At 37.3% G+C, this 13,808-nt stretch overlaps 1 protein-coding gene across 10 annotated transcripts in view; it reads right to left on the reverse strand.

The window, feature by feature from the left end:
• The window catches only part of RPS6KC1 (ribosomal protein S6 kinase C1), a 178,310-nt gene that overhangs the window by 15,022 nt on the left and 149,480 nt on the right, over positions 1-13,808 (reverse strand). The window contains exon 13 of one of the 10 annotated variants that reach the window (XR_003209527.2): positions 4,309-4,414. The exons of the other annotated variants lie outside the window; for them this stretch is intronic. The gene's annotated coding sequence lies outside the window, so the exon portion shown is untranslated. The remainder of the gene's footprint in view (positions 1-4,308; positions 4,415-13,808) is intronic. 10 annotated transcript variants of the gene reach the window in all.

The following is a 13,808-nucleotide window of genomic DNA, read 5'->3' on the forward strand; positions in this document are numbered from 1 at the left end:
CTCCACCCTTTCCCCACAAACATAAATGTATTATATATGAGAGCGCAACGGGGACTGGAAACCAGGAAGCTTGGGTGAAGGGCCCTGGGGAATCCACTGGATCTCATCTGTAACAGAGGGTTGTAAAAGGGTTACACCTGAGGGCCTCTCGGTTAAATTTAGCTCTAACTTCTATGACTTTATATACTCAAGGATTTCCTAAAACAGTGATTCTCTTGAAGGACAACTCTTTGGGAGCTCTCATTCAAAGTACTTATGCTGCCCTTCCCAGATTCAAATTCACTGCCCTCACCGCCTCCCTAACCTCCCCACAGAGAGGCACTGTCACCTTCGGAAGTGTGCTCTAAAAAACCTTAGGAAGGGTCTAAGTTCTTAGAAACTTCAGAAAAGTAAAAAAAAAACTGACCATAGTCCAGTCATCATCAAATATAACTTCTTGCATATTTCCTTCCAGTCTAAACCAAGCAATGGATTACATCATTTCCCTGTTTCAAAATTCTGAAATGGCTTCTCACTGAGCATTAAATAACACTTAAATTCCTTGCTTATTCAGGAATGTATATATTCAGGTTTCAACCTATCATATTCATTCAACCAACATACATAAGCAGCACAAACTAGGCACCATGCTAGGCCCTGTTCCTCCACGGAACTCCATTACCTGGCCACACTGCTAAATCACGTGAAACTAAGATCAAGCTTTCCCACTAGCATAGTTAATGGTTTTATTTTTTTAGTATCTTTTTGCTCAAGAATTTGTTATTCTATTTTCTTTACTCATATAGTAGTAAGTACATATTTCTTAGTGTCATGAAGGAGAAATCAGTTCACAGCTCAAGACCCAAAAGGACTGACCAGCCATGAAGTTTCTCATTCTCCATGTAGGACTACTGCTTTGCTCACACTAGGCATGCATTGCAATGAGAGTTGCAACAATAAGCCAGCAGCTAACATTTATTGACAGCTTCCAATATGTAAGGAATTATTTAACATTTTACATGAATTATTTAAAATTCCCAAGCAACCTTATGGAGACCCTACTTAGGTAGGATGCCTTCAGAGGAGAAAGAATATTGCGTTTGTGTGCCCAAGAAAGAGGAACATCTGACCCAGTCAGCTCAGAGAAAATTGTGAAAATTAACGAGATGTTTTATAGGGTCTAACAACATGCCCTGAGGAGCTCTAGACTAGAGCCACCAAAACAAGTTTCCTATTAGAATTGAGCAGAGGGCTGCTGAGGGAAGTCTATGTAAGATATCAATGGCTAACATAATTTATAAAGGCACTGTTTTATTCAGTGAAAGATCCAAGTTGTCATCCCCAGGGTAGTCTAGCCCCTCAAAGGCCACATGTTTTGCCTATTCTCCCATTATCACTGCTGGGAATGTGCACCAGGTGAAATGTATCACTGCTGGGGTAAAGGGAGGGCTGTGTGGTCCTTGAAGCTACCAGGTTAGCACAGTCCATGTTCCTGAGCATCAAAGATTTTCATATTTGTGGGAGTGAGTGGGATATTGTTTTACTAGTAAAGGAAACAGATCTATTATGGACCAGAATATAAAATTTGCATAGATTTACAAGATAAAAAGACTTCTGGAGAAACTTCAGGATCACATTTCACTTGTCCCCTAGGGTAGCCATTTCATATCACCTCTACAGACAGAAGTACTTGGGTAGAAAAGTTTCAGAGGCCCTTCATGAGACAGACAATGTGTATTGCCTTACTGGTTTCTGTGAACTCGCTCAACTAAGGAATCTAGGAATGAGGTTCATTGGTTTTATGCTGCTTTGAAAGCCCTCACAATTTTCTGCCAGAGTCTTTAACAGGTAGATTATGACCAACACACTGCTTCAAATGTGGATGGGCCCCAATGTGAGCAAGGCAACCCAGGCAGAAGCAAGAGAACCAAGTAGGCCCTAAATGCCAGTGACCGCCTCCTCCTCCCTCGGCTTGCTATCTGCTCCAGGAGGCACCGGCCAGCAGCCCACATCACTGTGGGTTTTCTTCTAGCACTGCTGAGTCCACCTCTTGTGCTCCCCATTTCTCTTTCCATCTTCCCTTGATCTTCCCTTCCTCATTCTTCCAGTGACAGCCAGCTTCTTTTCCTCTCCCCTTACTTGCTCTTTCTTCTCTCCTCTTGGATGTCACTTGGTTACACTTTCTGATGGTATGCAGGCTGAAAGAGACTGCTGATCCTAATCTAAGAAAAACTGCTTCTGAAAGTATGAAGGCACCTAGGCTGAAGGCCGTCTTTATTCTGATTGGGCCAGTAAAGAAGGATAACAACTTTGAAAAGGTAATTTTTTTCATGGAAATCCGGAGAAAAGACACTAAACAAGTTTTAGATCCATCCTCATAGAATGCAGCTTGAAGCTTTTCAAAATGACTTTATATTAAGCAGGGATTCATTAATTAACGTGAAACTGACACCATGACCAATTGACCTTGATTTTCAGAGATGACTCAGAAATACAACAAAGAGTTCTGTATTTAGGTAAGATACAAAGAGGAACTTCTTAATGGCTAGAAAATTTAAATATTACAACAACTGAAGTAAGTACTTGTGGAATTTCTTCTTTAGGATTTTCAAACAGAATTTTCTTTTTTTTTTTAATAATCAGAATGAAGGATTTTGGTTGTCTTTTTAACACTGTTTAAGGACCATTCTTATATTAAGGACCAATCATTCTCATATTAAAAAGTAATGATATGGGGTGCCTGGGTGGCTCAGTCGATTAAGCATCTGACTCTTGATCTCAGCTCAGGTCTTGATCTCAGGGTTGTTGAGTTCAAGCCCCACACTGGGCTCCGCACGCTAGGGGTGGAACCTACTTAAAAAAAAAAAAAATGACATACTCTGATACTGCGTTGCCAAAAAGAAGCCTGAGGCTGTGTGACTGTCAAAACAACTGCTCTAAAACTGCTGTACTTGCAAAATCTATAGAAGAACTTTAAGCATAAACCAAGAGAACTGATTTATAAAGCTACCTGACAGGGGCGCCTGGGTGGCTCAATCTTTAAGCGTCTGCCTTCGGCTCAGGTCATGATCCCAGGATTCTGGGATCGAGTCCCACATCGGGCTCCCTGCTCGGCGGGAAGCCTGCATCTCCCTCTCCCACTCCCCCTGCTTGTGTTCCCTCTCTCACTGTCTCTCTCTCTCTAATAAATAAATAAAATCTTAAAAAAAAAAACTCTAAAAAAAAAAGGCTACATGACGACTACCACAAATACTAGGTAAATAGTCACGTATATGTATCTAATGTCAAAAGTTGAAAATATAAAGAAATACCAAAGAAATCTGTGAGACTATTTTAAAAGTATAACAGTGAAGCTGAGAAATACTGTTAAACTCCTACCTTGAATTTTTTAAATCTCTGAAAAAGAAGCAGAAAAATATTTTAAAGGATAAATTTATCACTGTTTTGTCAATTTTCAAAATATTTTTCCTCTAAAAATCAATGTGTAAAGCTTCCACACATGCCCTTCCCCCACTGCTACACTCTGTATTTGCAATTTCCAGGGAGGAAAAATAGTATCTTTATTCTCCACAAATGCAGCAAAACTTACTATAGTATAGGCATTAAGCAAAGTGATGGAGAGGAAAAATAAACTATTCCCTAAGAAAACAAATTCTCAAGGTTATTCCCACAAAAATTCAAAAAGAGATGGTGTTATCAAAGAATCCTGGATTTTTGTCTTTGAATCAAAGAAATGTACTGACGGGGCCTTGGTCACGCTACCATTTGACCCTAGCTGAGTATGTCATACTAAGCTTACTCTGAAAATGAGGATAGCCAGATCTCTAACATTCTTTCTACCTCTAGTTTCATGATCCTGAAAGTGTTTTCAAAAGCACTCGTGAGCCTTTCTCAAAACTTCTTCTCCCTCCATTAACCTAAGATGCCCAAAGAGTGGGATTACGCTAAAATGACTAGCATTCCTCAAACTTCCTTCTTCTCTTTCCTATCCACAGCCACTACTCCCTTTCCCTAAGAGACCTGGTGACAAACGAAATGAATCAGTGTCACTCAATCTAATCATTATCATCTTTTAATGTAATGGAGACACAGAATTGGCCCCAGATTAGATTTCAATCCAACTAAAAATTTTTAAAGGACATCAAATATGTGAGAACTGTTTAGTAAAATTCGAGAATTCTCATTTTAGCACTATCAATTCTCAAATTCTAACACAATATAGACTCTTACTGATTCATACTAATAATGCAAACATCATATTTCACAAGTGAATAAACACATTTAAATAAAACAATAAAGATATCAGAACATAAAATGTGCTTTGCCTACCTTTGTTTTACTCATGTTTAACACCTCATAGAACACTCTTCAACAAGCCAAGAAATTTTTCAGAAAAATAATGCTGCCTTGGTAACCCATATTGTCAAAGGGCTCGCTAAAACATAGAATAAGAGAGTTTTACAGTCCTTATGATAATCAGTCAATTTACTAAGTCTCCCTCTTATAGCCAAAAATAATAATGTTAACCTGACCCCAAAACTGTAGCTATAATAATCCTTGCTCCTGAAAAATAAAGGGGCAAAAAAGCAGAAAGCTTGGACTTTAGAAATCATAAAATGTCTATACCTGCATGAGAAGTGAATGAACAGAAGTATACACTTCTTTCAGACCGTGGAGAGACCATGTGATCCCCAGAATTACTGAAATCATAACATATACTTAAGTACAGGCACATGTCCAACCTCTTAGGACTAACTACATAGTTTAAACCACATGGATTTTGCCAAAGACATGACTCAAAAATAACCAAAGATAATGATAAAACTGTATGCTGGAAACTGTACAGAAATTTGAAAAAGCTAGAAAATGCATGTCAAACTCATGCTTTAAATAAAGACCAACCTTTCTACAAAGCTTGACAAAGATGAATCACCTTGCATTTTAAACAATTTGGTACCCTCAACATCCCGAATTTAGAATTTACTTTTCTTTAAGGGTTTGTTACATTCATATTGCTTGATAAATAAGGGAATCTGATATTCTACATTTAGTTCTTTGATGGATTTGATAAGACACATTTTCAGACTGATGATACCACCTGATTCTGTTCCCTGGTTTTTCACCAAGGCAGACCCACACAGGTCATCTCATCCTTGCCCTTTACCCTTCCTAACAGCACAGCTGCCCAGGCCCATTACAAAATCTCCAGACAACTCCATAACCTCCCTCTGGCAGTATGTTCCGTTGTTGCTGTCTTCCTTATAGGATATGGTAGGAAATAACAGTAGATTCAGAATTTTCTTAAAAGAGAATTTCACATACAGAGAAATTCTATTTTCATTTAGAACAAGTTTTTAAATATTTCTCCCAAACTGTTTTCTTAACACTTTTTTAGTAAATAGAATCTGAGAAGCCTCATAGTTCTCAAAGTTCTAGTAACTGTGGAACTATTAAGAGAGCATATAAAATTCAATGAAAAAGCAACAATTGTTTCAAAAAAAGTATTTATGTAATAGTCAAATTAAACAAACATTTAGATGCTAGAAGAATTTGTCACATAAATGATATAGCACTTTATCCAAATATCAGAATGATGGAAAAATTTTAAAGGCACAGATCTATGCAATAAATTAAAATGATAATCTGTACTAAGTATACTTTGGGGGGCAAGGAGAGATATAGTTTTCTAAGGCCACAGAATTTTGAAAAAAATTTAAGGATTACAATTCTCATTCTGGAAAAGAAACATAAGTAACACAAATACATTAGCTTTTAGAATAAAACAGAGCATTTTGGTGAATAAAACAATATAAAAATTAATCCACAATGGCCCTAGATAGGAATAGAAAAAAAGGAAAAAAAAAATCTGGTCTATCATTAGTGACATACTTGGACCAAGGAAAAGAACATCTTTCTTCTGCAATGAGCATTCCATGTCAGCTAGAGCATGGAAACATTAGTACTGTGTTCCTACACAGACAATCTTTCCCTGCAGCATCTGTTGCTAATTGAAAGGGACTAGAATTACAAAATTCTAGTCAATTTCTCTCACCAGCTCTTGCTGTGTATAAAGATTTTCTATGCAGGGGCTGAGCATTAGTCTTCCACTACAGCTGATGACTAAAGAACAAAGAGAAAGAAACACAGAAGAAAGATTTTTTTTTTTAATCCAACAACATATGGAACTAAATGGTGAGAAGAGAAACAGCTAAGCATATCTTTTGTTAGTGTGGCAAATTACAATTCTATAAATACAACTATTCACCTATAAAGGTCTATTAACATTCTAGGTAACCAATTGTATATGTCTTCTGTTTGGGTAGTCTTTTTTTTTTTTTTTAACATAAGTCTTCAAAATTAACTGTCAATACTATACCAATTATGTCTTTTATTTCTAGCTCCTAGGCACAGGAGGCACTTAATAAGTGTTTGTTGAATAAATATATCCATCTTGTATTATGCAGCACTGTTCATTCAAGGCGTTCAAAGCATCTACAAAGGCCTCATCACATTCATTTTCCTTAAGTCCCATTGAGCATAGAGATCTACGTCAAGTCCTTTCACACTTTTATATGTGGTAGGCTAGAAAGTTTCAAACATTATCTAAAGCACACCCTGGCTGCTGGATGAAACACAGATTAAAGCCGGGTGAGAATGGAGGTCAGTCAGTTGATGACTGCGGTAGTCCAGGCAAGAGATGCTGGTAGCTTAAAGAGGGTGGTGCAGTGGACGCCTTCCAGCGCTCCCCTCTGCAGAGCGCAGTGACTGCCTCGGTTTGTTCTGAGGGGATGGCACGTGGCAAAGGAAAAAGCTGAAAAGCCCTGGGAGCAGGAAGAAGACAGGATTGGGAGGTAACTCAGGGTTTCCCATGACCCTGTTCAGCGTGAGGAATCCAGGCACACAGTCCTGTGAAAGGTGCTACCAGTGCGTAAGCTGGCTACAATATCTGGCTGCTAGTCTGGTGAGATAATTAGTATCAGTTAGTATTCTTTTAATGTCACCAAAAAAAATTCACTTGAGTACACTGGAGGACAACTACACCTCTTAGTTTCCCAAGGGTATTTAGATATAGGACAATTTTTTTTAAAAGTTTCCACAAACAAGACAAAATGTTGCAACTGAAAGCAAAACTAAAAGCCGTATCAACTAGGAGAATAAAATTTCATTTTAATTCCAGGGCTGAACTGTTTCTCTAATACCTATAAACTAAATTATCAAAGTTGAGACATTTAAAGTTTCAAAGTCTGAAGGTACACAAATGTTCAAGAGAACATGTATTTTAAATGAAATAATTTGGACAGAAGAAATGTACTTGCCTAAGGTCTCACATCTCTTAAGCAGATCTTAATTCTCAGAGTGATAGACTAGCTAGAGCCTGGAATTTGCACTTTGCTCCCTTTTTTCCATATTTTATCCTACTTTAGAAAATGCTGGCTGCCCACTTCTCCATTCTCCATTCCATAAAATCTTCCAAATCTGAACTCAACTGATCATTCAAATGCCTTATTTGTTGAGTAGGGTGTATGAACTACTTAAAAATTGCCAGTATGACACTCCTCACATTCATTAGAGTATTATCCAGAGAAGGCTGATGAGAGAGTCTAGCACTTTCGAGAGAGAAGAGTGTGCAGCGGCTAGAGCTCCGCTCTTCACAGCGCCACAAAGCGATGGGAGAAGTGTGCAGCTCTACCTCTCACACACTTGTTTTCTTGCTTCATCCCAGGCTCTAGCCTTGCTGCCTGCCACCACCTCATTATTAATGCAGTTGTTTTTCACGTATTTTAATTACCTGAAATCCTGGGCCAGTTGTATTGTGGGGTCTTGGACAGAGGGACACATCGCACTCAGGGAATTCAGGCTGGGCTTGACCAAAGACTTAATTCTGCTTTGTTCTCACTACCCAGCTCTGAATTTGTTGTTGTGCGGGTGACCTGTCAACCATGTTCTGAGCTTTCCTGCAATTATCTGCATAAGTTGCATCAAAACTCCTTGATTTAACTTGATTCAACATTCCAGAGCCAAGAATTACCTGTTCAGGGGAGTTTATAGGTATCATTACTATACCATCTTCTTGTGAGATAAAATAAGAAATGGGTAACTACCATATGACTTCTGGTTGACTGACTATAATTGTAATTCTGAGCTCTATACAATCTTGCTTACTCTCTCACCCTGCATTTCTACTAGGGAAAAAAAAAAAAACCCAACAGCATGCTCCATTTTCCATTGATCATATCACAACTACTCCATTCTGAATAGCCATCGGGTGTCACAGTGTTACCCAACCAAAGCCATTAAAGTTGATTGATGAGAAAAAGGCTAACTGAAAATTGTGAAAATGACAGACGCAGTTCCCACCCCCCTCTCCACTGCTGTTGCCGTGTTAGGCAGGCAGAGCTTCATGCACTGCTATTAAAGGAGCTTAAGGAATCCCATTTGCTTTGTCATCAATTTTTTAAAACCTTAGCATTTTTAAACATTTATTTGAAGGAAGAATTTGTGAATAATTGCTTGGAAGGAGTAAGCCCTGGTTACTTCATGGAGATTCAAACTGACAAAATTTTACATGGTACAGAAACTGATCAAAGTAGCTAGCCAATAGCTCTGGTACATAATGTTTAAGACTAAGCATTATCTCTTCTGCATTAAACATCAGAGGTAAAAGATAGTTTGTTTTCCTTTCTACAATAATATGGTAGTGAGGCTAAGTAACTGAATAGTTGCCAAAAATCAACTTAGACCTGAAAATCAAGAAGCATTACAATGCAGCTATTACTTAAAACTACACATATCTAGTCTCATGTTCCTATTTCTAAAAAAAGAATCCACTCAAGATCATAAAGAAAAAGGTTTGAAGTAAATAAGAGGTTAAAACTAACTTCCTTTTAATAATCTAAAGCTTGAGGTAACCCCCACTCCCTAGTAGATCAGGTAGTTTTATGAAACATACAGAGATCTTGTATTTCACCTCTTCTGTATGAAAACATTATTAACTGACTTAAAAATTCTCTAGTTCTAATGGCCAAGAATTTCTTCTCCTGAGAAGAGCTAATGTGTGATTCACTAAGGAGCCAAATCACAAGGATGGAACACTGCCATTACTCTGCCTCATTCCCATCAGTGGAGACAAATCACATTTTGTCCTGATGAGAAGTATGATTTCAGAATGGGTCTATTTCAACATGGGGTGACCTTAACGCAGAGGTGAAGGTGACTGGCCCATCAATGGGGGATTTGTGAGAGATCCAAGATACATCCTATCTAGGGATGGATCCCAAGGTTCCAGACCTTCAAACCAGTATAAAGCAACTCTTTAATCTTTCCATAAGGAAGGCCTTGCCTGGACAAGGTAAGATTTGGGTTGACTGGAAGCTTTTTTTGCTTATCTTAATATGACTCTATACTCATGGCACAAGTTTCATCAATATACAGAGGTGAAGTACATCAGAGAATTTTCATCAGTGTAAAATTTTCACTATTCTATGGCAAGCTTAAAAAGCTACTGGTTCTCCCAAAGAAGATACAGATTTGGTCTTTATGACAATAAGAACTAAAGGCAAAGGATTAAAAGTACTTGCTAATCGTTCAAGGAAAAAATTATACATCTTCTATGTACAAGAGAGTTACTGGTGAAGTTTTGCTTAAGGGTAAATCAAACAGAAGAGTTAGTGTTTGAAAGATAATGTTTAAATATTAACCACAAATATTTTACTCTTTTAAAAATTATTTCTATAGCTCCCTCTTGCCTTTTTCTTCTTTCTCCTTTGGGGGAAAAAAATTTTAAAGCCTACACCAGAGATATACCCATATTTCCTGGTTATATCATTATTATTTCAAAATATACATCTATATTCATTTGGTTTCTCTCTCAACTTTGCATTCCTTCATGTTTGGTGAAGTTACCCAGGACCCCAAAATTCTCATATGCAAAATGATTCTTTCTTCCTTAAACAATTTTGTTTGTTGAGAATCTTGGCAATTAAATTTTGCCCTACTCAAAAGGTGTCTTGGCTTTTCTCCTCCAAATGAAAATACTATCCATAAATCCTCATCTCTACATCATATATATTATGTAAATACTCGATAAATGAGTAAAAATATATACTTAGAGGGGCGCCTCGGTGGCTCAGTTGGTTAAGCAACATGATCCCAGAGTCCCGGGATCGAGTCCCACATCGGGCTCCCAGCTCAGCGGGGAGCCTGCTTCTCCCTCTCACCCTCTCCCCTCTCATGCTGTTTCTCTTTCTCTCTCTCTTGCTAATAAATAAATAAATAAATAAATAAATAAATAAATAAATATCTTATAAAATATATATATATACTTAGAGGGGCGCCTGGGTGGCTCGTCAGTTAAGTGTCATCTGCCTTCGGCTCAGGTCATGATCCCAGAGTCCTGGGATCAGGCCCCGCATTGGGCTCTCTGCTCACTGGGGAGATTGTTTCTCCCTCTCCGTCTGCCTGCAACTCTGCCTACTTGTGCCCTCACGCACACACACACTTAGAAAGTCCTCAAGTGAAATAATTCTTTTCACCCTACTAATATTAGACAAGAAATCAGTACTTATCCTTGGGGGAAAAAATTCTTGCCTTAATAAAATGAACTTGAATTCTGACTATATTTTGTGTAAGAAGGATATTAGGTGATTTGATATCTGCGATCTTTTTTATACTCAACAAATCTGTTTTATTAGTGGTAAATTTAGGTCTACAAAGTCTTTAAACAACAAGCCCAGGGCCATGCGATGAGTTAATGGCTGATGTGGGACAAATATTGAAGGTTGGTCATTCTTAATTCTACCTTATGATTCTAAATCTTAAACTTATGATGGCCTCATGATATTTTAAACCATCCATGGTCTGAGTCCTAGATCTAAGTATCAAATACGTAACTATCACATGGAGCACCATGCTTAAAAAGGCAACAATATGTAAGACACATTTATGAAAAAGGGCAGAGGAGACTACCCTCAAAAAATATATTCATGGACTATTTGATAACATCAGGCTAGAAGGGCAAAGGGTGGTAGTAAATAAACGTCATGCTCTAAAACTGAATTTTGCAGATAGTTTTCAGCATGATTTTTCTATGTTTCACTTTTCACTGTCAGCTGTGAGCTGTTTCCAAGTGTGAAATCGCCCAAGAGAGGAAGCAAAGCTGTCATCTGACATCCGGGAGCGTGGAGATAGGGCTGCAGTAAAAAGCAGTTTGGACTTCTTCAATTTACACACATATTCACCTATAAATTCTCAAGTCTGAAAAGTATTCAACAAGAAATATCAATGTAAATTTCAAGCATTTATAAAGGCTCATAATGGAGTAGAAAATAAAGGTGAAGGACACACAGTGATAGGATACCATATCAACTTGTGAAGACCAGAACAAGAAACTGAAGTGATTATATTAGCATAATAACGAACATATAAACAATTTTACTCACTTGCCTTAGATTGCATATTAAACTTTCAAATATAGTCTTCTGTATTTTATATGCTTACTATTAGAGGTTCTGTTTTCTAGCTGCTTTTTTTAGGATGAAGACTGTTAAGAAAAAAATACTGATAAAAAAATACTTTGACACTTTATTCTTTCTTTATACTTAAAATGCTGTAACAAAAATTTATTCTATGTTATGACAGACTAACACTTATGATGATATAGCACATAAAATCCTCTATATGTGTGTGTATGTGTACACAAATATAGAAATAAAATCAGAGTAACTACAAGGAAGTCCTCTAGAGAAGAATAATCAATTTACTCCAGTTTTTATTCTATAACCTCTCACAACAAAAAATTGGATGACCCGTCTAAAAGTCTCTTAATAAAAGTATCTAAAAGTTTCCTAATATGGAAACTAGACAGTGTTATGTTTATATTGTCACTTGCTATACAATCTATTCCCACTTTGGGATCTATTTCTTTGCTCTTTCTCTTCCTGAACTCTGTCCTGTGTTTCTCTGGTATGAAAGGAGCCCATTTACCATGAATGATGTTTATTTAAAATAAAACCTTTCTAGAGAATCATCCTAGATAATCTAAGGATACAAAGTGAACCTAAAAGGAATGGCTTCTACTTTGAAAACAGGGCTGGGTTTGATCAGTGAATTCGTATTCTCAAGACCCTCTTGATCGGCCTGCAGCTGCAGCCATTTATTTGCTGGCTTTTTCACAGATGTAGACAGAGAAAGCTCCATGGGTTTTGTCTTTTTGTTATTGGACTTGTTTTCTTTAATATAAAAAAGTGGCAACTTTTTAAGAAACTTCTTCGTGTTGTTGTAGAAACTTGTAAACATCAGATATCCTTGGTAGTATACATTGTTGAAATGACTCTGACTTTTTAAAATCTGAGATCTCAAAGTTGGCAGAAACTATACTTCAATAACAGAAGGTGATCATTTGCATTTCAAAATTTATCTATCTTGCTTTTCCCCTCAATTAGACCAAAACATGTTGATTCACAGGTTTCTGTGTGTGTGTTGTTTCTTTTTTAAACTTATTTATAGAGCAGAATAATGGCCCCCCTGCTAGTTTGGCATGTGCTCAAGTTTCTGTCCATGTAAATCGAATCTGTTACTGGAAATTTTTCTCAAAATATAAAGGCACATCACCCACAAGATGAAAAGATACACTGCTGATATTACAAAGTACAGGGCAGGTGGATTATGTTTTTAGGACAAATATGTGATAAGGATTCCCAGGAGGGAGGAGGGGTCGGGGTAGAGGTTGCATGCTGTTTAAACAGAAGTGGATCGTTCTCATCATAATCTTATGACAACTTTACTTTCTAACCAAACATCAGCTGCTTAACATGCTTTAGAGCTACTTGGACAATAATACTAAGGTTAGAGTTGGAAAACGGAAAGGCAGAGGGGATGTGGGAGAGAATGACTGCAACCCTGTAGTGTTTCTAAGGGCAGACCAAAAGAGAGTAAGTACTCTCTGTCTCCATGTGTGACTTTTAGGCATTGAAATATTAGCATATTAGCACTGCTCCCACCATTTGAGAAGAGGAGGAAAGCCTACTTACAGTTTTTATCAGCAGCACTGCTGTTCACTTTTGAAACAAACACTAATTTACAATTTTTTGTCCCAATTCCCCTTGCATTATAAGCGAGGGGCAGGAGAACATGGACTTAACTGAGTTCTATAACTCTCTGGGTTTATGATCATCTACATTACACCACTAGCTTTACTTTTCGGTGAAGGCCATTCCTGGTTTTGTTTTTCCCCCATTGATAAAACATATTAATAGGCCCAAAGAATAGAAGAGACTTCCCACATTGTTCAATGCATGCCATAATGCTAGAACACTTTTGCAACTCACAAAGTTTGAAAATACAATTCTGTCATGCAAATAATTAAAACAAAGCCCTTCAGATGACAGCTTTTTTCAAATGTTAGTGAAGGGCAATCTGGAAGATGACAGCAAAAATCCATTAATGGTAGACTGCCACCTGCTGGTAAACTATGAGAACTGTGATTTCCAGGGAAAGGCTTAAAAAGGAAAGTATGGAAACTGATCTGGATTAAACTCAGTATTTCAGTACACAAAATTAAAAGTATATTTTTGTTGATGAATGTAGTATAGCTTTGTTCCACATATATTAAAATTCTCAGGATGTCAATCTGCTAGACTGCCAAAGGATGACGCTATAGTTTTTGATAAGAGAATGAAAATAAAAATAGGAAATAAGGAGTCAGTTACAAACATTAAACAATGTCTCATAAACATTTGGTTTTGATGTGAGGTTTATACTGCACTTCACTTCTGGATTTAAGAGGTTTCATTTCAAAAAAATCCCAGATTTAATTTTGATCCTAAAACCTC

The sequence above is a fragment of the Callorhinus ursinus genome, unplaced genomic scaffold (genome assembly GCF_003265705.2).
Source record: "Callorhinus ursinus isolate GAN/ISIS: 27379988/994484 unplaced genomic scaffold, GSC_fseal_2.0 scaffold13, whole genome shotgun sequence".
In the NCBI taxonomy this organism is placed as follows: Eukaryota; Metazoa; Chordata; class Mammalia; order Carnivora; family Otariidae; genus Callorhinus; species Callorhinus ursinus.